The 26,884-nt window shown below is 45.9% G+C and overlaps 1 protein-coding gene across 1 annotated transcript in view; it reads right to left on the minus strand.

Annotated features, from left to right (window-relative positions):
• Window positions 1–26,884, minus strand: part of LOC121538544 (cadherin-4-like) — a 434,400-nt gene that overhangs the window by 70,886 nt on the left and 336,630 nt on the right. The window lies entirely within an intron of this gene.

Below are 26,884 nucleotides of genomic sequence, written 5' to 3' on the forward strand. Positions count from 1 at the left end.
TGCTGATGGAAGGAGGTTTTCACTCAAAATCTCACGATACATGGCCCCATTCACTTCTTTCCTTTACACGGATCAGTCGTCCTGGTCCCTTTGCAGAAAAACAGCCCCAAAGCATGATGTTTCCACCCCCATGCTTCACAGTAGGTATGGTGTTCTTTGGATGCAACTCAGCATTCTTTGTCCTCCAAACACGACGAGTTGAGTTTTTACCAAAAAGTTATATTTTGGTTTCATCTGACCATATGACATTCTCCCAATCCTCTTCTGGGTCATCCAAATGCACTCTAGCAAACTTCAGATGGGCCTGGACATGTACTGGCTTAAGCAGGGGGACACGTCTGGCACTGCAGGATTTGAGTCCCTGGCGGCGTAGTGTGTTACTGATGGTAGGCTTTGTTACTTTGGTCCCAGCTCTCTGCAGGTCATTCACTAGGTCCCCCGTGTGGTTCTGGGATTTTTGCTCACCGTTCTTGTGATCATTTTGACCCCATGGGGTGAGATCTTGCGTGGAGCCCCAGATTGAGGGAGATTATCAGTGGTCTTGTATGTCTTCCATTTCCTAATAATTGCTCCCACAGTTGATTTCTTCAAACCAAGCTGCTTACCTATTGCAGATTCAGTCTTCCCAGCCTGGTGCAGGTCTACAATTTTGTTTCTGGTGTCCTTTGACAGCTCTTTGGTCTTGGCCATAGTGGAGTTTGGAGTGTGACTGTTTGAGGTTGTGGACAGGTGTCTTTTATACTGATAACAAGTTCAAACAGGTGCCATTAATACAGGTAACGAGTGGAGGACAGAGGAGCCTCTTAAAGAAGAAGTTACAGGTCTGTGAGAGCCAGAAATCTTGCTTGTTTGTAGGTGACCAAATACTTATTTTCCACCATAATTTGCAAATAAATTCATTAAAAATCCTACAATGTCATTTTCTGGATTATTTTTTCTCAATTTGTCTGTCATAGTTGACGTGTACCTATGATGAATATTACAGGCCTCTCTCATCTTTTTAAGTGGGATAACTTGCACAATTGGTGGCTGACAAAATATTTTTTCCCCACTGTAGACTATTGCAGCATTGATACTGGAGGCTGAGATAGAGGGGATCGGGAGACACTGTGGCCCCGTCCGACGATACCCCCAGACAGGGCCAACCAGGCAGGATATAACCCCACCCACTTTGCCAAAGCACAGCCCCCACACCACCAGAGGGATATCAACAGACCACCAACCTACTACCCTGAAACAAGGCTGAGTATAGCCCACGAAGATCTCCACTGCACGAGCCCGAGGGAGCGAAAAACCAATGGAAACAGGATGCACCTGAGAAACAGGATGTACCTACATTTTGAGTCTCATAGCAAAGGGTCTGAATACTTATATAAATAAGGTATATATTTTTTTTTTATACATTTGCAAAAAATTCTAACGACCTGTTTTCGCTCTGTCATTATGGGGTATTGAGTGTAGATTGATGAGGACAAACATGTATTTAATACATTTTAGAATAAGGCTGTAACGTAACACAATGTGGAAAAAGGGACTGTATAGATTGTCTGTACCAATATATAAATTTTATTAACTATATTTAAATAAATCCACACACTCTCTCTCTCACACGCACATCCCTAGAGTGCATGCAATAGAAGCCAATTCAGTGGAGTCATTTTATTAAAATATATATATATTTCTCAGATCTTAGACATGTTCAAATCATAATAATTGTCTGGACCAATATATATAAAAACAATATATAAAGAAATCCACATATTATACAGCATAAGCAAATATCAATGTAAGTCAATTGCGAGTGAGGCCCGCTACAGCATTCTCCCGCTTTCTCTCCCTCTCTCACAAGCACACGTATACACACATACCACAGACATCAATGCACACCCGTGTGTGTATGTCTGTGGTATGTGTGTGATGCTATATATAGTACAAGGACATGAATGGGTTAAGAATAAACCGTTTCTGAGAACTCAGGTTGGCATTTATTGAGATGACTCATGTACTAGAGGCTAGCTGGCACAGCCACAAAGTCATAACATCTTACTTTAAACCTAACCTTAACCCTAAATACCCTGCTAATCCTAATGCCTAACCCTAACCTTAAATTAAGACCAAAAAGCAAATATTTGTTTTTATGAATTCTTACAATATAGCCAATTTTGACTTTGCAGTTGGCCCATCTAGCGGAAACTGCTCAGTTCTGCCTCCGGGGCAAGACTCATGACAATAAACGTCAACCCACGAGAAAAACAAAGATTAACCTACGGAGAGAATAGCTGGTGAGTTACTACACACACGCTTGCACGCACACACACACACATTCCAGAGCAGAAGAGCTATTAACTACATTAACTTAATTGCACAGAGTGTAATTTGGGCTGAAGTGCTGAGTAATTGGACTTAATTTGAGGGTGTCTTTCAATTTACCTCCCGAATAAGGTCCTAGCCAGCCCTCCATCCTCCTTCCATTAGAGGAAAGAGAGCTAGTGCTACTATTTCACGCATAAACACATCCACACATACACACACACTCCTCCTATCCACCACCTCACCTCCAATCACTGACTATTTCAGGAGCGAGCCATGAGTGCTCCTAAAGAGAGACAAAGTTGTCTCCATCTTTCAGCACTCATGGTACCAATTTGACAGTACTTTTGACACACCAGGATACTGGCCAGGGAGAGAATAGCCTGAGACTAACCAGGGAAGGACTAGGACATAGTGTATCAGACATGTGTCATCTAGACTGCTCCTAGCATCACCATAACAACCTGTCATCATCATCACCAGAATCATCATCATCCTCATCCTCCTCCTCTCCCTCCACTCTCCACTGTCAATACATTGTAACAATACGGTCTCCAACACGAACCCACAGTCCTCTCTGGAGCAACTACTACTTCCATATGGCAAACACACACACACACACACACATGCGTCCTTACGCAGAGGCCTGTGCTCCTACACAGTGATGTACTTGAAAGCTGACGGCTATGGTAATTAACAAGCTGTTTTTACGGATTGGCTACTAGTACTTCAAAGACTTTCCCTCCTCAAAACAACAACACAACAAACAGAGGAGAGAGGGCTATGGGTGTAACTAGCAGCTGGGTTGAACTCTCCCAACCCCTAACTACTGTCCTCCATGCTCATTTAGCTGAAGCATCAAGGCGGGGTGGGAGAATAGAAACCTTACTGACTTCATTTGCTGCTTCCAGTCCAACATTCTCCACGGCTAGACTACTGTATCTCTCCCTCCTCTCCTTCTCTCTCACTCTCTCTTTCTCTCCATTTCAGGGACAGAAACCATGCATGAAAAAATTTAATTACTTCAATCCGTTGGCTTTGGCTGTGGCGCATAAATCCTTCCCAGTTAAGAAGTGATAGCACTCCTTAATTTCTTCCCTGTTCCTCCCGCCCCCTGATTTCCCACCCGCTTCCGAGTCCTCCTGCTTGGGGGAGAATCAGCTGAACGCATGTCTCCCTGGTCATTCCAGCCAATTACCTTCCCCTCCCACAACGTTCACATAGCATCAATGTAACGCTAAGGGACACTGCCAAAAACATCACAGTCATTTGATTCCACTGTATTTTGTGTGTGTGTGTCAGAGTGTGTGTATCACAGTGTGTCACACTCACAGCTCTCTGCTTGGTAATGAATGATAAAGGGACTCATTTTGAAAGGCGCTAATAATCAAGAGCAGTTTTCCTCCCCTCTCTCTCTCTCTCTCGCTCTCGCTCTCGCTCTCTCTCCCATTCCCTCTCCTCTTGTTAGAGACAAAGGGGTGTGTGTGTGTGCATGTGTGAGTGCAAGCATGTGTGTGTGTGTGAACGTGTGAGACAGTGTAACGTCTCTCATCAGAATGCAGACACTGGTTAAATGACCTATTTGTCAACGGATCAAAGCAATTCTCCTCATTACTCAAAATTTGTCTGAGTAATAAGGAGATCTTATCAGTGAGCTAAGCTCCCCTCTGCCTGGCAAAACTGAATCAAATGAGAAACGATCGTGCCACTGGCTCTCCGGGGAAAACAAGGGAGAGTAAAGAGGAGGAGGAGGAATAGTAGAGAGGAGGAATACGATAGAGGAGTGATGCGCTCTGTACTGCTGCTGCTGGGTGCAGAGAGGACGGGGAAAATCAGCTCCTAAATGTTCCTGCAACATTTCCACACCATTTCTATCTTATTTGCACAGCGTTGTTTTACTAATGCTCAGTAAAAGACAATGTAATTATTATAATTTAGTAATGTATCATCCTTCCTGCTCTCACTTAAAATAGGCCTACTTTTTATAATAACCGTCTATATATTTAGTATGGATGAAAGACTGAAACACACTGAATCCATTACCTTATGAATGAACACTGTATCTAATCCAGGTGGGGTATTTCTCCCGCAGTCTGTCTATGTATTAATGATAGGGCAAAATGTAGATTTCTGCCTAAATAGACATACCCAAAAGTAATTATTTTTCATGAGATGGCCATAAACAATAACTAGAAATGCTGCATAGTTTTAGAAAGTTCTGGAACTCACCTTTCTGGTAAAAAATAGTTATAAATTGCTGAGGTGTACTCATTTCTGAGGACACAAGCTCAAGTACATAGTACAAATATTATGAAAATATGAAAAATCATATATAAATGTTTCCTATTCAACAAAAGTGGGGCAATAGTGCTTGAAATGACTGTTACTATATTTAGAAAGCATTTCAATCAAATTATAAACGACTTACTATCAGATTTCACCTTTCTTATAAATTTAAAATAAATATGATCATACTTAGTGACAGTACAATATTGTCACCATTTCATATAACTGATGACAGACTTCTCTGCCAAATGTCCTCTGAGCAGTGCTGAGTCACCATTCAAATGTGTTCAGATGTTACAACTTCAGCTTTAAGCACAAAGTGATTTCATCCGTCTGTGAACAAGAGAAAGTGGTCTTGTTTTAATTCTACAAATTAGTTATAGATTTTTCCTGTTGACAGCTATAAATCCATCTGAAAAGACCACAGCAAGAGGAAACTACTATTGTTGCATCCTCTGGACTCTCCCGTTTCATATGTGCTATTGCAAGTGCAACTGTGAGTTTCACAGGCACAGGAAATCACTTCTTTGTCTGGATAGGCCAGAAAATGTGACATGATGCTTGAAATGCAAATAACCTATTTCATGTGTCTGTGAAACTCACAGATGCACTTGCAATAGTGCATATGAATCGAGACAACTAGTGGTTTTAGGGAGTGTAAGGCAGTTGATGTTGTGCCGTTCAAAGAGCTCGCTGTACACAGAAATATCATTCAGAACGGTTCCAGAATCGCTCAAAGTCCCCTATATAGGGGACTTAACATCTAAGAGGTTTTATGGGCTGAGCTAGCGCTAGTGGAGATGACAGCTTGGACTCCTGAGGAGAATTAGCCCTGGGGGTTTAGCGTTGGCTAGATAGCTCCTGCAGGGTTTAGCACTGTTGTTGGAAACTAAAGCTCACGGAGCACCGGACGTCTCTGTTTCATGTGATAGGAGTGCATTCAGAGCACAGGATGGTAGCACTGTGTGTGTTTGTCCCCAGTAGAGCCCTTCTTAGCTTAGCACAACCCACACAGTACTCACCATGGCAGATTGAGAGAGAAGGAGAGAGATGCAAACAAAGAGAGGTATGTACACAGAAATGTATATACAGTGCCTTCAGAAAGTTTTCACACCCCTTGACTTTTTCCACATTTTGTTAGGTTCCAGCCTTTTTCTAAAATGGATTACATTTTTTTGAATTGTTTGCAAATGTATTAAAAATAAAAAACGGAAATATTACATTTACATAAGTATTCAGACTCTTTATTCAGTACTTTGTTGAAGCACTTTGGCAGCGATTATAGCCTTGAGTCTTCTTGGGTATGATGCTACATGCTTGGCACACCTGTTTTTGGGGAGTTTCTCCCATTCTTCTCTGCAGATCCTCTCAAGCTCTGTCAGGTTGGATGGGGAGCATTGCTGCACAGCTATTTTCAGGTCTCACCAGAGATGTTCGATCGGGTTCAAGTCCGGGCTCTGGCTGGGCCACTCAAGGACATTCAGAGATTTGTCCCAAAGCCACGCCTGCATTGTCTTGGCTGGGTGCTTAGGGTCGTTGTCCTGTTGGAAGGTTGAACCTTCGCCCCAGTCTGAGGGCCTGAGCGCTCTGGAGAAGGTTTTCATCAAGGATCTCTCTGTACTTTGCTCCGTTCAGCTTTATCTCGATCCTGACTATTCTCCCAGTCCCTGCCGCTGAAAAACACCCCACACCATGATGCTGCCACCACCATGCTAAACCATAGGGATGGTGCCAGGTTTCCTCCAGACGTGAGGCTTGGCATTCAGGCCAAAGAGTTCAATCTTGGTTTCATCAGACCAAAGAATCTTGTCTTTAGGTGCCTTTTGGCAAACTCCAAGCGGGCTGTCATGTGCCTTTTACTGAGCAGTGGCTTCCGTCTGGCCACTCTACCATAAAGGCCTGATTGGTGGAGTGTTGCAGAGATTGTTGTCCTTCTGGAAGGTTCTTCCATCTCCGCAGAGGAACTCTAGAGCTCTGTCAGAGTGACGTGGCCAGCTCTAGGAAGAGTCTTGGGGGTTCAAATCTTCTTAAATTTAAGAATGATGGAGGCCACTGTGTTCTTGGGGACCTTCAATGCTGCAGAATTATTTTTGGTACCGTTCCCCAGATTTGTGCCTCAACACAATCCTGTCTCGGAGCTCTACGGACAATTCCTTCGACGTCATTGCTTGGTTTTTGCTCTGACATGCACTGTCAACTTTGGGACCTTATCTAGACAGGTGTGTGCCTTTCCAAATCATGTCCAATCAATTGAATTTCCCACAGGTGGACTCCAATCAAGTTGTAGAAACATCTCAAGGATGATTAATGGAAACAGGGTGCACCTGAGCTCAATTTCGAGTCTCATAGCAAAGGGTCTGAATATTTATGGAAATAAGGTATTTCTGTTTTTATTTTTAAATTTTATTTTAAATTTGCAAACATTTCAAAACAACTGTTTTCGCTTTGTCATTATGGGGTATTGTGTGTAGATTGCTGAGATTTTTATTTATTTAATCAATTTTAGAATAAGGCTGTAACGTAACAAAATGTGGAAAAGATCAAGGGGCCTGAATACTTTCCAAAAGCACTGTACACTGGAGTTGCTAACCAAGAATACGTTGAATGTTCCTGAGTGGTCTATTTACAATTTTGACTTAAATCATCTTGAAAATCTATGGCAAGACTTGAAAATGGCTGTCTAGCAATGATCAACAACTAACTTGACAGAGCTTGAATATTTTTTTAAAGAATAATGTGCAAATATTGTACAATCCAGGTTTAGAACGCTCTTAGAGACTTATCCAGAAAGACTCACAGCTGTAATCGCTGCCAAAGGTGATTCTAACATTTATTGACTCAGGGCAGTGAATATTTCTGTATTTCATATTTAATATATGTACAAAAATGTCTAAAAACATGTTTTCACTTTGTCACTATGGAGTATTGTGTGTAGATGGGTGTGAAAAACAATGTATTTAATCCATTTTGAAATTAGGCTGTAACACAACAAAATATGGAATAATTCAAGGGATATGAATACTTTCTGATGGCACTGTACGTTCTGTAGTAGGTACATACTGTACACTGTATGTATGCTCGCTCAAGCAAATGCAGATGCACGCACGCACACGCACACACACAAAGACACACCCACACACACACATGCACGGACAAGCACACACCCACACACACACACACACACACGTACACTAGAAAGTATACAGGAGATGAAAAACCAGTTGGAGACTGGCAAAGTCAAACTCCACTACATATCAATGAGACGTGTGTTCTGTTTTAGAGAGAGAGGTTGTGACGTATATTTCTGTCTGAACCACTGGAGATCACACTGGCACCTGGGGTCATGACCCTAGCTAAACCTACTCCCATTGAACAGGATCTGTCAAATCTGAATCACTAAATGTCAGTCCTACTAACTAAACAGTGCTACAGACAACTCATAACATAACTGGTGCATTTGATCAAGACATGTTCCACTATTGTCTGGATTTGGTAATACAGAACATACAATATATTGTCAGAGTCGCCTGTAATGCCCTAAGAACAACATTGCCATCTACAGCCGGCATTGGCCAGGGAGTGGTTACAAATTGGCCATGTGTTATTGTTTGTTGCAGTTTGAAATGTGGGTGAATAAGCATGAACAAACTCACACACTCACACACACACAAAACCACACACACACACAAACACATGTGCACACACACACACACACACACACACACACACACACACACACACACACACACACACACACACACACACACACACACACACAAGCACACACAATACAATAATATTGCCTTCTTTGCAATCCTCACAACCAAATAAGCCATCCATGGAACAAAAAAGTGGATTTTAAATGACAAATTAAAAGGGAACTTATTTGGACTTGGAATTAGATTACATCTTTGTATATAATCTGTAAAAACCTCAAACCATTGAAAGGATTTTCTATAAAAGACCCCTTTTTGTATGGGAAAATACTGTAAGAAAGGATATCTCTTTATATATTTTCTAAAGAAAAATACCCATTTCCTACTTTTATATTAGGACAAATAATTATTTGTCAAATGATATTTAAACATATGTATTTTTTTTGGGGGGGGGGGTAATCCTTTGGACAGTGTTAAAAAGCGGCGCTATTATGAAATTACACTATCATGTCTACAGATTTCTCTCTCTTTCTCTCTCTTTCTCAGTACTTTATGTAGTTTTAGGATCTCCCAACAACAAGGAGAAAGACAGTATTTATGAAAGAAGAAGTTGGGATGCATTGCCTTGGAACTACAACCTACAGATAGTCCTGATATACACATACACACTTTCAGGCCTGTCATAACTGTGACAATTAGGGACTGTGGTCTGCCTAGTGTTTCAGGGACTGACATTCAATCATGGAGAATCAGGATCAGACTCTGCAGCCCGCCAGAAACACACACACACGTGCACACGCACACACACACACACACTCACACACTCACAAACATCCAACCATCCACAAAGCCAGGGAGATATCTACCCCTGATGCAGTGCTAAAAGCAGACAAACAGGGACATATCCATTACAAACACGAAAACACAGTGGAAGAAACTACTAGATATCTACCTAGCAAGCAGGTGGAGATACACATATTATCCATCAGGTCACTACAACCAGAGAGGCGAGAGAGTGGCAATGGCATGCTGCTAGTTCCCGCAGATAAACAAACATCATGCGCACACACACACAAACACACACACACACACACACACAAACACACACACACACAAGCATGTGTGTGTGTGTGATATAGTCTAACATGGGGCCTGTGTGCAGGCTCTGGGTGAGGAGGGGGAGAGCAATAAAATACCCTTCTCTCTATTAGTGAGAATAACATTAATTAATGGGTGTTAAGCAGGGAATGACTTTTCCAATTATTGCCTTAGCTGGACACAGTGGTTAAAGGAGATTGGTACTGAATAGTAGAGGCTTATGGTAAATTAGGAAGCAAATTCTCCCTGTAGGTAACAATGGTCTGACTCTTCCTGTTCTCTCTCCTCTGCTCTGGGAGGGAAGAATGGAGAGAATGCCGCCATTATGGTGGTGGAGAAAGCAATGTTTCTCTCTCTATTTCTCTCTCTTTCCCTCTCTTTCTGTCTCGTTGATTATATAGGATTGATTGAATCATGAAATCAGAGCGGGATGGAGGCATAAATTAGTTCCTTAGATTCTCCTAGAGGCTTTTCACAAGCTGCCTCTTTCAGGGCAGAGAGACAGAGGGGTGAATGTGTTGCTACTGCACTTTCCTCACCATTTACCCCCCTCCACCCCCACCCATTCCCCCACTCCGTCCACCCTTCTCTCCCCCCTCTCTCTTCATCCATTCCCTCCCTCCACTCATACTCGGAGTCCATCAAGCCGCAGTGAGGAGGAGGAATGCAGAGTAGAGAGAAAATGGGGACAGAACGAGGGAGAGGGGTGGAAGGAAGTGGAAGGAGGGGTGAAGACACTGCATCAGCAGAATTCTACAGTGGGGTATGTGCCCTAACTGGCCGGCCACTGACCAATAGAAATGCAGCCACGGTGCCTTGACTGGAGCTTGTGGAGACACTAACCTGGCGGGACACTTGGCATTCAGACCAAATAATTCAATCTTGGTTTCATCAGACCAGAGAATCTTGTTTCTCATGGTCTGAGAGTCCTTTAGGTGCCTTTTGGCAAACTCCAAGCGGGCTGTCATGTGCTTTTTACTGAGGACTGGCTTCCGTCAGGCCACTCTACCATAAAGGCCTGATTGGTGGAGTGCTGCAGAGATGGTTGTCCTTCTGGAAGGTTCTCCCATCTCCACAGAGGAACTCTGGAGCTCTGTCAGAGTGACTATCGGGTTCTATGTCACGTCCCTGACCAAGGCCCTTCTCCCCCGATTGCTCAGTTTGGCTGGGCGACCAGCTCTAGAAAGAGTCTTGATGGTTCCAAACATCTTCCATTTAAGAATGATGGAAGCCACTGTGTTCTTCGGGACCTTCAATGCTGCCCAAAAATGTTGGTAGCCTTTCCCAGACCTGTACATCGACACAATCCTGTCTCGGAGCTCTACGGACAATTCCTTTGACCTCATGGCTTGGTTTTTGCTCTGACATGCACTGTCAACTGTGGGACCTTATATAGACAGGTGTGTGCCTTTCCAAATAATGTCCAATTAATTTAATTTCCCACAGGTGGACTCCAATCAAGTTGTAGAAACAGCTCAAGGATGATCAATGGAAACAGTTGTCACGCCCTGGCTCTGGGGACTCTTAAATGTTGAGCCAGGGTGTGTAGTGTCTATGTTTTGTTTTCTATGTGTTTCTTTCTAGATCGTTTGTTTCTATGTTGGCCGGGGTGGTTCCCAATCAGAGGCAGCTGTGGCTTGTTGTCTCTGATTGGGAACCATACTTAGGTAGCCTGTTTTGCACTTGTTATTTGTGGGATCTTGTTCCGGAGAGGTTTGTGTTTGTTAACCTTAGGACTTCACGTATCGTTTTGTTGTTTTGTTATAGTTGAAAAGTACTCATTAAAAAATGTACGCATATCACGCTGCGCCTTGGTCCACTCATTACGACGATCGTGACAGAAGATCCCACCATAACAGGACCAAGCAGCGTGTCCAGGAGCAGACAGCCTGGACTTGGGAGGAGATCTTGGACGGGCAGGGATCCTGGACTTGGGAGGAAATCCAGGCCGGAATGGATTCGCCGTCCGTGGGAGGAGACTGTGGAGGCGCGCCATGGAGAGGAGCAGCGGTGCCAACCGTGCCGACGTCGGACGCACGGCTTGGACGACAGGGCAGCAGGAGGCAGCTACAGGGCGAATCTGCAGAATAGGAGAGGAGGCCACCAGGTTACGGGGGCTATTGGTCATGAGGGAGCAGGAGTTAGTTGGTCAGAGGGAGGAACTACTGGAGGCGATAAGGGAGAAGGAGAGTGTAGAGGCACGGCGAGAGGAACTGGTTAGGCAGCAGAGGGAGCGGAGGTTTATGAGGAAACCCAGTCCCGCTCCTCGCACCAAGCAAGTGGTGTGTGTCACCAGTCCGGTCCGGCCCGTTCCTGATCCCCACACTAAGTTAGTGGTGCGTGTTCCCAGTACGGCCCGACCCGTTCCTGCTTCCCGCACAAGGCCAGTGGTGCATGTTCCCAGTACGGCCCAACCCGTTCCTGCTCCCCGCACTAAGTAAGTGGTGCGTGTTCCCAGTACGGCCCGGCCTGTTCCTGCCCCTCGCACCAAGCCTGTGGTGCGCGTCGCCAGCCCGGCCCGGCCTGTTCCTGCCCCTCGCACCAAGCCAGTGGTGCGCGTCGCCAGCCCGGCCCGGCCTGTTCCTGCCCCTTGCACCAAGCCTGTGGTGCGCGTCGCCAGCCCGGCCCGGCCTGTTCCTGCCCCTCGCACCAAGCCTGTGGTGCGCGTCGCCAGCCCGGCCCGGCCTGTTCCTGCCCCTCGCACCAAGCCAGTGGTGCGCGTCGCCAGCCCGGCCCGGCCTGTTCCTGCTCCCCGCACCAAGCCAGTGGTGCGCGTCGCCAGCCCGGTCCGGCCTGTTCCTGCTCCCCGCACCAAGCCAGTGGTGGGCGTCGCCAGCCCGGTCCGGCCTGTTCCTGCTCCCCGCACCAAGCCAGTGGTGCGCGTCGTCAGCCCGGTCCGGCCCGTTCCTGCTCCCCGCACCAAGCCAGTGGTGCACGTCGTCAGCCCGGTCCGGCCCATTCCTGCTCCCCGCACCAAGCCAGTGGTGCACGTCGTCAGTCCGGCACAGCCCGTGCCTGTTCCACCGGTGCCTGGTCAGGTACCGGTCAGGTGCTCCACACCAGAGCCTAAGCAATCCGCTCCACCGATGTCCAGTCCAGCTCCAGCCAGCGGGACCAGACCAGGGGCACTACGGGGGGGTAGCTAGAGAGTGGTGGTCACGCCCGGAGCCGGATCCGCCTCCGAGGCGGAATGCCCACCCAGCCCCTACCCTCTTGAGTTTGTGTGGCGCGGTCGCAGTCCGCGCCTTTGGGGGGGGTACTGTCACGCCCTGGCTCTGGGGACTCTTAAATGTTGAGCCAGGGTGTGTAGTGTCTATGTTTTGTTTTCTATGTGTTTCTTTCTAGATCGTTTGTTTCTATGTTGGCCGGGGTGGTTCCCAATCAGAGGCAGCTGTGGCTTGTTGTCTCTGATTGGGAACCATACTTAGGCAGCCTGTTTTGCACTTGTTATTTGTGGGATCTTGTTCCGGAGAGGTTTGTGTTTGTTAACCTTAGGACTTCGTTTTGTTATAGTTGAAAAGTACTCATTAAAAGATGTACGCATATCACGCTGCGCCTTGGTCCACTCATTACGACGATCGTGACAACAGTAAATAAGGTATTTCAAACATTTCAAAAAACCTGTTTTCCCTTTGTCATTATGGGGTATTGTGTGTAGATTGATGAGGACAATTTTTGATTTAATCAATTTTAGAATAAGGCTCTAACGTAACAAAATGTGGAAAAAGGGAAGGGGCCATGTCTATACAATACATTAATTATATTTGTGTATCCATAGAGTATCTCACACACACACACCCTCTCACGCAATTATATCAAATATTCCCACATCTAATACAGCTGGTATAATTTCCTACATGTAGAATCCTTTCCTTTAAATTCAGTCTAGTGCTCTTCCACTTTTCCCCACAGACACACACAGCTGGCTATAGGACAGCAGGAGACCCTATTTCCAGCCCACAGGAGGAAAACACCTTGGGACTCACCTGGTAAACAGATGTCTGAGGAGCAGCCGGCTGAGGGGCTGGGGAAGGAGGGATGGACGTATAGAGGGAGGAGAGGAAAAGACGAGAGGATAGCAGAGGAGGAGGGTGTATTCATGTTTGATGTTGAACTGGATGTCGGACAAAACAAACCTTTTCCAGCTAAGGCCTGTCCATGCCAAGCAAGCTGGAGAGAGGCTGGACATGTGGTGTCGTAAGGTGGGAGCGCACACACAGCCTCAGCCAGTCTGTCTGTGTTTCTCAGGATGTTCTGGCTCAGACTAACCCAGGGAGGGAGTCTGTTTGGCCAACTATCTCAGCCTGGGAGTCCAGCTGTCAGTTTGACAAATAAACCACACTGTAGATTGAGGGGGAGAGAGGTATGTGTGTGTGTGTGTGTGTGTGTGTGTGTGTGTGTGTGTGTGTGTGTGTGTGTTTGTGGACTATACTTGTGGGGACCAGAAGTCCCCACAAGAATAGTCAACCAAGAAAAACTTGATCAACTGGGGACATTTTGTTGGTCCCCACAAGGTAAAATGCTATTTCTAGGGGGTTTAGGGTTAAGGTTAGAATTAGTGTTAGGGTTAGAATTAGGGTTAGGGTTAGGAGATATGGTTAGGGTTAGGGTTAGGAGCTTGGGTTAGGTTTAGGGTTAGGGTTAAGGTTAGGGTAAGGGTTAGGGTTAGGTTTAGGGGTTAGGGAAAATAGGATTTTGAATGGGACTGAATTGTATGTCCCCACAAGGTTAGCTGTGCAAGACTGTGTGTGTGTGTGTGTGTATGTGTGTGCGTGTGCGCATGCTTGTGTTGTTTGGATTGGACTCAGATGATGGTGAGTGTAGGTATGAGAATATGAGGCTGTTATATCCTGACACTCCTCTTCCTGATTGATATGAACCAGACAACACCACAGAAATGTGCCCGTGCCAATGTGGGGTAGCTACTCTATGTCTGGTATTACCTATCCTGTTCCATTAAACCAGTGGGCAAAGCAGCTGAAAACCTTATGGTCAAACCAGGACCCAGACAGTTTGACCGGCAACTAATAGCAAGTCATTCTCAACTGCATATGGATCAAAACCAGCATGCTCTAACATGTACTGTAACATGTACTATACTGTATGGCCCCATTGAACCATACCTAAGAGAACCTCTCTTGGAACACTGGTATTGTATTATCAAGAGCTGTGGAAAAAACTGTAAAGCTCTCTCTCAAGGTTGGAGTTTATGAACAACGTGGGATATTAAAAACGTTTATAGTATGTTAGAGGAAATGTTATTTTCTAGTGGGAATGAAAATACAATATAAACATGGGCAATAACGTGACGATTTGTGAGGATGTTTTTATGAGTCAGAGGCAATGAGGAAGCTACCAAGTTAAGGGACTTGGGTGTAAAAACCCAGCCGTCTTTATCTGCTCTTAAACTATTTATCTCAAGATACTGTGAAGTGTTCATGGAGCTGTAGTGTTTTACCGCACATATATACATAAAAATTACGCGCAAACACACACATACGCACACATGCACGTATTCTTAATTTGTAAAACGAAACTATATTGAAAAATCCCATTAACTGATTCTCATTTGTGTGCATGCAAATGTGTGTGCGTGCGTGCGTGTATGTGTGGTGGGGATTTTACCAGCGGGGATTACATAAAACCCTTACCGCAATGACAGTATCCATTATATTTACATGAACAGATTCTGACGGAGGGCTTTCATTCTAAATGACAAAATAAATAGGATCAGATTTTTCTGGTACAGGCCTTGATTTTGATTTGCTTCACATTTTCCCTCGAGGAAAGAATGAGGGAAAGAGGGAGAAATTGAAAAATACAAGCACATTAAGTAAGATTATAATTTTACATCACATGACTTGCATCCAAAAGCGCTTCAATTCAATACAACCTCATGCCTAAGGACTTTTTCCATAGCAATTACTATTTTCTTCCGTTGTACCCTAAATGCCTTTTTTTGTGTTGAATTCAGTGGAGGCTGCTGAAGGGAGGACGGCTCATAATAATGGCTGGAACGGAGCGAATAGAATGGCATCAAACACCTGGAAACCATGTGTTTGATGTATTTGATACCATTCCACCCATTCCTCTCCAGCCATTACCACGAACCCATTCTCTCCAATTAAGGTGGGGAGAATCTGATTTTTGTCTGTTGAGCTCCTGCCTCTGGGAACCATGGCAGCATTACTGAGAAGGAAAGAAACGCCATTGAAATATAAATATTAATGGACGTTATATACACTGTATCTGCGTATCTTTGGCATATCTATCGATCTACCTAAGATAGCCACATACTAAAAGGCATGTCCATTCAACTTAAAGGGATACTTCGGAATTTTGGCATTTTAGTATGTGGCCATCTTAGGTAGATCAATAAACACATTCCACTGTTTACCTCTAATTATGACGGAATTAACCCTCAGAAGTGCTCACACAAAACAAGCTCAGCAGACATAAACAATGTTATTCTCTTATTAGAGAAGAATGTAGAATATAACACAGACGTCATATTCTTGCCAGTTCCATAGAATGTGTCCTTCTCCCTGTCCATGGACCCAGACTATGCACATACCCATCCCCACAGCGGTGATTTCACTGCCCTCCGGCCCCCTTGTAGCCTCACCTCACATCAAGGTGAATCACGGTAGCTATCCCCAGAGTCCAGGGAACACAAAATGAAACAGTACATTTTTTCCCCAAAAGACACAAGAGTTATGTGTGGGTCATGGGCAGCAGGCCTGGTGCTTTAATTCCTGAAGTATCCCTTTAAGTTGAATGGACATGCCTTGTAGTATGTGGCTATCTTAGGTAGATTGATAGATAGGCCTTAGATATGCAGATACAGTATATATAACGTCCATGAATATTAATATTTCAACAGCGTTTCTTTCCTTCTCAGTAATGCTGCCAACCAGACACACAGATACTTATTCTTTCTACTGAGTCCTATGTGTATCACTTCTCTGTATCTCGTCATTTACATCTCTCTCATTCCTCTTCTATTCCAGAGTGTAATGTACCTTCTCTGTCACTACTGTATCTCACCACCCTCTGTGTTCCGCTGCTCCACAACAGGGTCTCCCTGTCCAGAGTGCATGGGTCCAGATGGAGGCCGTTTGTTACGCTGTTATTTATCTCTTCCATAAACTGCCTCTCATCTCCTATTAAAGCACCAGGCCTGCTGCCCTTGACCCACACATAACTTGTGTCTTTTGGGGAAATGATTTACGGTTTAATTTTGTGTTCCCTGGACTCTGGGGATAGCTAGCGTGATTCAGCTTGATGTGTGGTGAGGCTACAAGGGGGCGGGAGGGCAGTGAAATCACCGCTCTGGGGATGGGTGTGTGCATAGCCTGGGTCCACGGACAGACTTATTATTTTTACAGGGAGAAGGACCGTTCTATGGAACTGGGAAGAATATGACATCTGTGTTATATTCTATATTCTTCTCAAATAAGAGAATAACATTGTTTATGTCTGCTGAGCTTGTTTTGCGTGAGCACTTCTGAGGGTTAATCCCGTCATAATTAGAGGTAAACAGTGGAATGTGCAGTTTCAGTCTTGCCTCATCGTTAGGAAAATGCCGACTGGATGTTTGTTTTCCTGTCAATAAAGCAGGATTGTAGGAGATTCCATTTCCTGGGGCCGATAAAAGTAATTACATTGATCAGTCTAATTTCATTAGAGCAAAGGAATATTTTATTTTATTTGTTTAATTTATTATCACAGAGAGCTGGGTACAGGAGGTGGGGGAGGCTGGGAGGGGATATTCAGACTTAGTACTCAATGTACCATGCTAATCAGATCGCCATTGGCCAGACTACTTTTTCTCTTAAATCTTCTTCTTCTTCTTCTTCTTCTTCTTCTTCTTCTTCTTCTTCTTCTTCTTCTTCTTCTTCTTCTTCTTCTTCTTCTTCTTCTTCTTCTTCTTCTTCTTCTTCTTCTTCTTCTTCTTCTTCTTCTCCCCAAGTGAGGCACCCACCTTCTTTACACACTAACCTTTTTTTTACTGTAAGTACCAGACCATCCAGTCACACTATCAAGATAATTGTCACATTTCCCTCTGAGTTACACCAACTGATCACCGACTGATCTTTAAAAGCAAACGGTAGAGGAAGCAGCAACCTCCTCCACTGACTCAATTAGCCTTGCTCACCATGTAAAGCACTTCCACCTTCTCTCTTTCTTTATTCCATTGTCTCTCTTCTAGTGTCATCATAACTCAAATATCAAAGACTGGGTCAGTCAGTCAGGAATGGCCTCCACTAAGAATGTAACCCCTTTCTGATGATAGGATCAAGAGAGCTGGCTATTCTACATTATTCTCAGTATGAATATTCAGTCTGTCTGAGTACCAGCACCCCTGACATCCTAGAGACGTCTGCCAGAGCTCCTCTCGTCAGCCCCATGCACGTTTTCGCTTAACATTTCGATTGAGCAATGAGGAGAGCTGAAAAGGCCCATATTTAAACTGCCATGGGGAGACTAACACTAAATATCAGAATGTGTGTTTAGTGAGGTGATTTACTGCGTCTCAGACTGGGAGAGATATTATGCTGGAAGAGAAACACAAATGGGGTTTGGAAGGAAAACATTCAAGGCGAATTCTTTACGAGATTAAATCAAACAAAGAGGTTGAGAAATGAGCCAAAATGTGCTATTGAATAACACAGGGAGCGAATGAAACGCTGACATTGCTCTTGGCCACTGCTCTGGCAGAGGAGAGATTTAAAGACAGAGGTCTCCTCTCCTCCTTTTCCTCCCTCGTTCCCCTGACTTTTAAGAGGTTGTTTCTTCTCTTTCATGATCCCTCTGTTTCCCTCTGACATGATGGACTCTGCCACTTCGCTGGCTGGCTGGCTGTGTATGTATCCGTGTGTGTGTCTCCTCTCACACACAGACAGGCTATGTGGCTGCCATGAACAAGACTACAGGAGTCTACATTCCTGTACAGAGAGAGAGATGGGGGGGGGGGGGTTATGTTTAGTAAAATCCTAAACATAACTCTTTAGTAAATATACCAAGGTACTGTACATGCATCACGATGTGTGTTAATACTTTCACTGTTCTCTGTTTTCACAGCCTGGACTTATTTGGCCCAGAAAATGAGTTCCGCGCTATTTCAAATCCATAACGCATTCCATATGGCGAACACTGCGGTTTCCTGGTGACTGGGCATGCGATTCTTAAATACTCTCAACCCTGGGTTTCTCCCCTCCCACACGCTCTGTGGTGGACTGGCTCCACAAAACAAGATGGAGCCGTGTACTTGGCTCGACGTTCGACGTGTCATTGTTCCAGGATAAAAGACAAATGAAACCAAACAAAACCCAAACAATGTGTGTACAAAGGCAGGGCACGACACACGCACCACATAGTTCCTTTGTTTGTGGTCTGTGTAGGATGAGCAGTATGTGTTGCGTGTATGCGAGTGTGTGTTTAAGTGTGTGAGAGAGGGAAAGCGAGAGAGAGCGAGAGAGAGCGAGAGAGAGAGAGAGAGAGAGAGAGAGAGAGAGAGAGAGAGAGAGAGAGAGAGAGATGAAGGGAGAGAGAGAGATGGCAGATCGGAGCAGAGCGGTGCGGTGTTGGCACGGCCAGAGGAGGCAGAAGCCAGAAGGCTTCATTAGAACTGGGGGAAGAGGCCATGGATGCTAGGGCTCTGGGAAGTCTATCAGACCCAAACACAGCCCAAGCCTTTAATCCTGCTGGAGTCACACCCACACCCACACACACACCCACCCACACACACACACACCTCGCCTCCAAAACATCACAATCCTTTAAGCTTATTTTCTCTTTCTTTCTTCTGCCTGCTGTTTTTGTTGTTGCTGAGTGTTTCAGTGGAGCGCTGTAGTCATTAATCACTGGTAAATGTACACTGAGGAGAAAGCAGATACCTCAGGGGGGGTTCTCTCATTCCGTTCTGAAAACGCTGTACTGAACGAACTCCTGAGAGAAGGAGAAACTGGAACAAAGGTGCTCGTGCAGGTACTGTAAGCACAGAGATGCACAGATGTCCACCCACACACCCCCCCACACACAATAATGTACTAGTATGACTCATCTTAGCTATGAAGTGGGTGCAATTGCACAAAGAAACACAAGAGGACATTGATGTACAATCAAACTGCTGCACTGTAAGAAACAACAGTGTTGATTTGTATCTTTTTTCAACTTCCACCATAAACATTCCAACAACTGTCTGCTAGGTCCGACTCTGTAAGGCCTGAATTAACAGGCAATGAACGCACAACAGGGAGCAAATAAATGTTTGCAACAAAATGTTCCCATTGTTCCAAATCAATAAGGGACATTGAAAATGACCCACTTGTACCAGGTCATTCATCCTAACTGTGAGGCAACAAAGCCCTCTTTCGGTGGCGCATCAGTCAATGTCATATCTACACTTTTAGAAAAAATAAGGCGCTATCTAGAATCGAAAAGGGTTCTTCGGCTGTCCCCAGAGGCTAACCATTTAATGAACCCTTTTTGGTTCCAGGTAGAACCCTTTTGGGATCCATGTAGAACCCTTTCCACAGATGATTCTGTATGGAACTGTCACGATCGTCATATGGAACAGACCAAGGCGCAGCGTGATGAACAAACATACTTTAATTAGTTAAAGTTTAAACACACTACAAAACAAGAAACGACTCGTGACGTCCAACGGTATCAATGACCGAACACGGAACAAAAACCCACAAACACAAAGGGAAAACAGACAGTTTAAATATGGCTCCCAATCAGAGACAACCAGCCAACAGCTGACACTCGTTGCCTCTGATTGGGGAGTCACTCAGGCAAACATAGAATACAACAAACTAGAATGAACACCACAGAATGAACACACCCTGGCTCAACATATAGAGTCCCAGAGCCAGGGTGTGACAGTACCCCTAAAGGCGCGGACATGACCGCGCTCAACTAAAACAAAACAGGGGAGGGCTGGGCGGGCATACCTCCTCGGCGGCGGTTCTGGCTCCGGCCTTGACCACCACCCTCCAATCAACCCCCCATAGCGCCCCTGGTCCAGTCTGGCCCCGCTGGCTGGAGCTGAACTTGACACTGGTGGAGCGGATTGCTCTAGCTCCGGCGCGAAGCATCTGACCGGTGCCGACCAGCCACCGGTGGAACAGGCACGGCTCCGGGCCGGACTGACGACGCACACCACTGGCTTGGTGTGGGGAGCAGGAGCGGCTGCGCCGGTTGACGAAACGCACCACTGACTTGGAGCGGGGAGCAGGAGCGGCCGGACCGGCTGACGGGCGCACCACTGACTTGGTGCGGGAGCAGGAGCGGGCCGGACTGGGTTGACGGGCGCACCACTGACTTGGTGCGGGGAGCAGGAACGGGCCGGACCGGTTGACGGGCGCACCACTGACTTGGTGCGGGAGCAGGAACGGGCCGAGCTGGGCTGACGAAACGCACCACTGACTTGGTGCGGGAGCAGGAATGGGCCGGACCGGGCTGACGACGCGCACCACCGACTTGTGCGGGGAGCAGGAACGGACGTGCCGGTTGACGGCGCACCACTGACTTGGTGCGGGGAGCAGGAACGGGCGTGCGGGCTGACGGAGCGCACCACTGACTGGTGCGAGTGGCAGGAACAGGCCGGACCGCACTGGGAACACACACCACTGGCCCTACGTGGGGATCAGGAACAGGCCGGACCGGACTGGCAACACACGCCAGTACCTCCGCCGTGCCTCTACATCCTCCTTCCCCTGGTGACCAGTGACTCCCGTAACCTGGCGGCCTCCTGCTGCCCCCGTCCACGGGGCGTTAGCCCCCCTAAAAAAATGTATGGGCTTCACTCCTACCCGTGGCCAAGGCCTCCATCCCTCTTGCCAGACTCGCACTCATCTCCTCCCAAGTCCATCCTCTCTCCTCGTCACGCTGCTTGATCCAGTCGAGGTGGGTTTTTCTGTCACGATCGTCATATGGAACAGACCAAGGCGCAGCGTGATGAACAAACATACTTTAATTAGTTAAAGTTTAAACACACTACAAAACAAGAAACGACTCGTGACGTCCAACGGTATCAATGACCGAACACGGAACAAAAACCCACAAACACAAAGGGAAAACAGACAGTTTAAATATGGCTCCCAATCAGAGACAACCAGCCAACAGCTGACACTCGTTGCCTCTGATTGGGAGTCACTCAGGCAAACATAGAATACAACAAACTAGAATGAACACCACAGAATGAACACACCCTGGCTCAACATATAGAGTCCCAGAGCCAGGGTGTGACAGGAACCAAAAAGGGTTCTCCTTTTAGAACCCTTTTTCTAAGAGTGTACTGACGTTTATCCACACTAACACATGGTTACAGTATTGCACTTTTCATGTAGCCTACTTTTGGCCAAATAATAGCCTAACCACCGATCAAGCAACATTATGGACTAAACGTTCAAATCCTGTTGCTACAGGATTCTTTTGCTGTGACAGTATATGTCAAATTAAGATCCCACATCTGTAGGATGAGAGAGAAATGAATAGGACATAATGACAGCGGGAAGAGGAGAAGCAGACGGAGCGAATAAGACTATTGATAGAGGAGACAAGATAATGAAAGAGGAAATGGAGAAAGAAGGGAAGAAAAAAGGAAAAGAGTGAAAGGGGGAACAAAGGGAAAGAGACAATGCTAGAGGATCTCTATTCACAATGAACACTGTGTGTTAAACATTCATATGGAGTATCACGTACATTTTTGACGTAGTTGAAATGCTTACATGGAAGCCTACAGTCTATTCTCACAGCGGCTCAATTAATCCTCCTTAACAAGCAGCACTGAGAAAGCCCCTTCCAGGTATCCCATACCTATCATCATCTCACCCATATACAGTAAATATGCTATTCTTCCTGTCCCAAACCATACAAATAGGCTGTTGGTACATACACTGAGTGTACAAAACATTAGGAACACCTTCCTAATGCTGAGTTGCACCCCCTTTTGCCTCAGAACAGACTCTACAAGGTGTTGAAAGCATTCCACAGAGATGTTGGCCCATGTTGAGTCCAATAATTCTCACAGTTGTGTCAAGTTGACTGGATGTCCTTTGGGTGGTGGACCATTCTTGATACACACGGGAAACTGTTGAGCGTGAAAAACCCAGTGGCCTTGCAGTTCTTGATACACTCAAACCGGTGCGCCTGGCACATACTACCATACCCTGTTCAAAGACACATGTTTTGCCTTGCCCATTCACCCTCTGAATGGCACACATACATAATCCATGTCTCAAGGCTTAAAGATCCTTCTTTAACCTGTCTCCTCCCCTTCATCTACACTGGTGACATCAACAAGGGATCATAGCTTTCACCTGGATTCACCTGGTCAGTCAGTCATGTACAGAGCAGGTATCCCTAATGTTTTTTACACTCAGTATAGTCCTATAAGTATGTTCTCTGGTTAAACATATTGTTTCATCGGGGGTGTTGTTGGCTTTCTGCTGACGCTGGTTGGTTGCGATCGGGGGGCCAGGTTGAGTCTTTATTTACCCAAGTGGGAGAAATCGATGGCTTTCTCCCGCATGAGAAGTGTGTGGATCAATAGAGGGTTTCAAAAATGCCTTGCTGAGAAATCGATGGCTCTTACATGCCATTGATGGCTGTTTGGAAGAAAGAAAATGACAAAGAACGCCTGTTTGTTGTAAGGTATTACTCCCTCCCGTTCCTTTCTTCTTCTTCTAAGAAGGCTATAATGTTTTCATTGCCTTGTCTGTCTCTTGGTTGGTCTTTCTTCTTGCTGCTTGTTAAAGTTGTGTACCATTCAGCTCCATCTGATCTATAGAGGATACTGCAGTGGGAATTTCTTAACCACATTAACTCTTGTGAGCTTTATGCAACATCTTTTTGAGTGTGGACCCATTATACCTTTTGTTAGGGGAACTCTGAGTACAGCCTCAAACAGGCCCAGTAGTCAGTCGAGATAAAGGCTAAGGGCCTTCGTACGGTCGAACTACAGACTACAGTCTACAGGCCCAGACAATTGAGCACTGAAGGCTACAAGGCTATATGCGTTGATACAGACACCGTAAAGGCTGTAGGTCTTTGTACAGTACAGAGGGACTGATGGCAATAGGCCTTGATAACCACACGCTAGAGGCTAAGGACCTTGAGACAGCAGCAGCAGTCTCTGCACTGGGCCTTAGTCTCTCTGAGCTCTCTTACACTTCCCTGGCAATGAGTGCAACTAGTCTGGTCAATGTACCGCATGTCAACTAGCACCTCACTCATCCAATCAACACTTCCCACGACCCCACTGTCAGGGCCCAGGTTCTGGGGAAGACTCCTGGGTAGCAGCCGCGGCCTTGTCACCACACCTGTCCCATGCAGCGGTGGCCTGATCAAAGTGACAGAGCCTGGTCTGGCGGAGGGGTAGTGAGGGCTACTGTCAACCTGTCTGTCCTGCTGACGGCCCCTCGGCCAGGGGAGGGGAGAGGAGCGGTGGGGTGGCAGGACTAGAGCTTCCCTCGGATGTCACTCAGCTGGGCGGCGGACGACAGAACAGGCCATTAAGGCTTGGATTGGCTTCACAGGCCATTAGGCAAGGTAGGCATCACACAGTCAGCCTCACAGCCATGCCACACAGGGCACTGAGTAATGGTGAGGTAGGGAGAGAGGGAGGGGGAGGAGGGAGAGAGAGGAAGAGGAAGTGAAAGGGGGAGAGGGAGGAAAGAGATAAATGTATAAGTAAGCTTCAGAAAGGCACACATGGCAGAGCTCTGCAGACACACTTCTCTCCTCCACCACACAAAATCTGAAAGCTATGTCTGTCCATTTGCTTGTCTCCCTGGTATTTATCCTCTCTCTCTCTCTCTCTCTCTCTCTCTCTCTCTCTCTCTCTCTCTCTCTCTCTCTCCCCTGTGCCAAATTCTAAAACACACACGCAGGCATGCACACATACACACACACTTACCTTGCTGACATACAGACTTCATCTACAGCAAAGGGACTTTTTATGATCAGATATCTACAACTGACAACAGCCGTAACTCAGACATAGGGTTTAGTTTGGTAAGTCTTCAGTTTAAAAACATTTACATATGCGTTGAAGGATAATCTTTTATCTAGCAATGTACTCTAAATCTTCACTCTTCACCGGTCAAATAAAAGAGTGAACAATAAAATGCACATACACTATACATACAAAAGTATGTGGACACCCCTTCAAATTAGTGCATTTGGCTATTTCAGCCACACCCGTTGCTGACAGGTGTATAAAATCGAGCACACCGCCATGCAATCTCCATAGACAAACATTGCCTCACTACCGAGTTCCAAATTGCCTCTGGAAGCTACGTCAGCACAAGAACTGTTCGTCGGGAACTTCATGAAATGGTTTTCCATGACCTAGCAGCCGCACACAAGCCATGCGTAATGCCAAGCGTCGGCTGGAGTGGTGTAAAGCTCGCCGCCATTGGACTCTGGAGCAGTGGAAACACAGTCTCTGGAGTGATGAATCACGCTTCACCATCTCGCAGTCCGACGGACGAATCTGGGTTTGGTGAATGCCAGGAGAGCGCTACCTGCCCCAATGCATAGTGCCAACTGTAAAGTTTGGTGGAGGAGGAATAATGGTCTGGGGCTGTTTTCATGGTTTGGGCTAGGCCCCTTAATTCCAGTGAAGGGAAATCTTAACGCTACAGCATACAATGACATTCTAGACGATTCTGTGCTTCCAACTTTGTGGCAACAGTTTGGGGAAGGCCCTTTCCTATTTCAGCATGACAATGCCCACGTGCACAAAGTGAGGTCCATACAGAAATGGTTTGTTGAGATCGGTGTGGAAGCACTTGACTGGCCTGCACAGAGCCCTGACCGCAACCCCATCGAAGACCTTCGGGATGAATTGGAACGCTGACTGCGAGCCAGGCCTAATCGCCCAAAATCGGTGCCCTACCTCACTAATGCTCTTGTGGCTGAATGGAAGCAAGTCCCCACAGCAATGTTTTAACATCTAGTGGAAAGCCTTCCCAGAAGAGTGGAGGCTGTTATAGCAGCAAAGGGGGGGACCAACTCCATACTAATGCCCATGATTTTGGAATGAGATGTTCGACAAGCAGGTGTCCACACACTTTTGGTCATGTAGTGTAACTGGATCGTCTACCCATGGAAAGGGTCAAAAGCACAAACACACAAAGCAAAAACATCAAAGATAACGACATCAAAACCCCACAAAGATCTATCTGGCGCCTTGTTAAAATCTCTCCTTGGTACAGTGGAGCTCTCTGGATGGCCCTGACTGCCCTCCAGTCATTATTAAAGCGAGAGATGGGAGCCTATAGGACCCCAGTGGAGGCATCAGCACGCATCACTTCTCCCCTGCTACTAAAAGTTTACTCCAAGCCCTCCACCAGCTCCTAGAGGGCCTATTTACAGCACAGGCAGTGGATTGTGTTAACGCTTCCAAACACTACTTTGATTTCCTCTCCTCCCTCTCTTTCATTCCTCCCCCTCTCCTCTCCTCTCGGGTTTTTATTGACCCCTGGACACATGAGAGCTGTCTCTCTGCAGCCTACCCTGCCAGGGAGAGACAGGACACACGCCAGATCTTTAAATACTCCATCCTTCCTCCTGGTCTCTAATAAAGGGAGAGAAACTTCTCTCCTCTTCCTTTTATTCCCAGACTTGTCTTTTTTTAGGATCCCTTAAAGTTGCTCTGCAAGCCTTCCCTTGGGAGGGGATGAAAACAGGGTGAAAAACAAAGAAAGAAAAATAAATATAAAAAAATGCTTCTTCTGCACAATTTAAACCCAAACGCAAAAGTTGTGAGGGTTCTGTAAACAGGGAGAAAAGCTGATGGCTAGATATTTCAGATAAAGAGAGAGACAGAGGATGGGAAAGTGGGGAGAGAGTAATGCAAAAAACGATAGGTTTTGTTTATTGGGAGTGATGTTTTTTGATGAACTACATAGGCCTGGGTTCCAGAGGTGTCTTGCCTGAGACAAACTGAGCATTCTGTTGAGACAGAACCTTTCCATTTTAAAGACGGTAGGGCTTTGCACTACACAGAGCTCGGCACAACAACGCATTTACACAAGCGTTTATTTATTCATGTTATTTTCTTTTCCGTGCGGCTTGTACAATCTCGACCCCCAACCCCCTCTGTGTTTCTGTTTATTTCCGTACTTTTGAAAACTAGCAGTTTTGCTGAAATGTAATTTGTTGCGATGGTAGTGACTTATGTTGTTCCCCGCTGCCGTATCTTGAATAGTAAATGAGCGGAGCTCCGTTGAATAATGATCAAGCACCTCAGAGGCAGCAGACTGGTGGGTTAGAGCATATTTCTCCCCAGTTCACACGACAGACATAAAAGATACGTGGTTTAGGCCATGGGAACACATCATTGCGGGGGTGGTTTCTATCTGATCAAGTGGATAATATCTTCCCAGTTCAAAACAACATGCTTTAGATCTGTGGTTTGTAAATGCCCCCAAACCATGGACTTATATTAAACCTCGAGGGATGAAGTCTTTCCCTGGCTTTAGCTAGCTGAGGATAGGGACTTTTTCTTACTTAAT

Source organism: Coregonus clupeaformis, chromosome 24 (assembly GCF_020615455.1).
Source record: "Coregonus clupeaformis isolate EN_2021a chromosome 24, ASM2061545v1, whole genome shotgun sequence".
Lineage (NCBI taxonomy): Eukaryota > Metazoa > Chordata > Actinopteri > Salmoniformes > Salmonidae > Coregonus > Coregonus clupeaformis.